Raw genomic sequence first — 1,849 nt, 5'->3', positions numbered from 1 at the left:
CATTTTACAGATGAAGAATCTGAGGTTGAGAGCTTAAGTCACACAGTTACCAAGCGGGAAGGACAAGATTCAGCCCAAGGCGTCCTCTGGGCAAAGCCTGCACACTTAACTCTGCCTCAGGATTTCTGAGGGGAAATAAGACAGAGAAGTGAAGCTCCCCACGTGCAGGCAGTCCTCCCTCCTGCTTCCAGCCCCTTCCTGTACCCCTGGCTCCAGGGATGCTGACTCTCCACGGCCCCTGCTCTCCAGCCTTCTGGGACTCTCACCATCCGCTCAGGTCACTCTTCCTGCCACCCTCAGTGTCTGCCTCCAGCAGACAGTCCCTTCCCCCAGGGACTCAGGCCTCCCAAGGGCCCACTACCCTCCTCAGGGCTCATGCTGACTCTCCTTGCCCCCCACCCCCTCCCTCCAACCCCGCCCCCTCTCCTTTCTGACCCCCCTGGGAGACAGGGGAGTGTTTTGGCTTCCAGCCCAGTCCTCCCATTAGGGAGCAGAGCGGGGAAGAGGGAATCTGGGAGACTTCTTCCTCTGCTTCTGTCATTCCTCGGCCTATACAGCCATGAGGGCGAATGGTGAGCTTAGCCATCCTAATATAGCTGATCGTCACTGAGCACCAGGTGCCTTCCAAAGATCATCTTATGTCATCCTCACCAGAAACTTGCGAGGTAAGTATCAGGTAAGTATCAGGCCTCCATTTTACACACAAAGAACCAGGGTCTAATTTCACCAAGCTAGGAAGTGGCAAAGGTGGGATTCAAACCCTGTCCATCTGCTCCAAGGCCCATGTCTTCTCTTTTACAACACAAGAGACAAGGTAAAGGGGCAAGGAGCCTTTAGCGTCTTGCAGCTCCAGATGTAGCTCTCAGACCAGCAGCCTCAGCATCACCTGGGAGCTTGTTAGAACTGCCCCTCCCCAGACCTACTGAATGGGAAGCTGCATTTTAACAAGAACCCAGGTGATTTCAGTGCCTACAAACGTTTGAGAAGCCCAAGTCTGGGTCCGTGGTCCCCAGCCCTGGCTGAACCTTGAAATCACCTGGGGAACTTTTCAAACTGCGGCTGCCCGGCTTCCACGTGGTTCTGATTTCATTGGTCTGGGTGCAGTCTGAGCATCAGGGTTTTTAAAAGCTCCCCAGATGATTCTAACGGGTAGCAACCTTCGAGAACCACTGGCAGGAGAAAGCTGAAGGCTGTAGAGGATGGATGCCACTAGCGACTTGCCATCAAAGGGGAACCGCGCGGGTGGATGTGACCAGCCGCAGGGAGGCCAGGGGAGACCCAGTAACAGGACAGTGACAGCCTGGGTTTCCTTCCTGTCAGTGCGCGTGGTTAGACAGACTCTGGCTGTGGAGGGACGCGGGGCAGGGGACTCCTTTTGCTGAACCCCGTCTGTCCGGACGCCGGGAAGGCCGCGTCAGGGGAGGTCCCGGCCGTGGCCCGCGCGGAGAGCCCAGCGCGGGGTCGGGAGGCCGCGTGAGCGCGCGCAGGCGCAGAGGCGCGGGGCCGGGCGGCGGCTCGGCTCGGCGGGGCTGGGAGCGGTGACTCAGGGCGCGGGCGGCGGCAAGCCCACAGCCTGCCCGGCCACGCCGCCCGCCGGGGCCGCCTCCGGGAGGGGCGGGGAGGGGAGGGGAGGGGAGGGGCGGGCTGAGGCGCCGGGCAGGTGCGGCGCGGCCGGGCGGCCCTCTGTTCCGGTCCCGCGCAGCCCTGGCCTGGGCGCGAGCCCGCGGAGCTGAGTCACGGCTCCGCTGCTGGGTGGCGGCCACGCGGCCCCCACCCGGAAGAACGCGTCCCTTTCCTGAAGCTGGCTTGTCTAATGAGATACGAGGGACAAAAGCCAGGAAGAGGTGGC

This window comes from Equus caballus, chromosome 9, assembly GCF_041296265.1.
Source record: "Equus caballus isolate H_3958 breed thoroughbred chromosome 9, TB-T2T, whole genome shotgun sequence".
Lineage (NCBI taxonomy): Eukaryota > Metazoa > Chordata > Mammalia > Perissodactyla > Equidae > Equus > Equus caballus.
Note: the sequence above shows the minus strand (reverse complement) of the source record.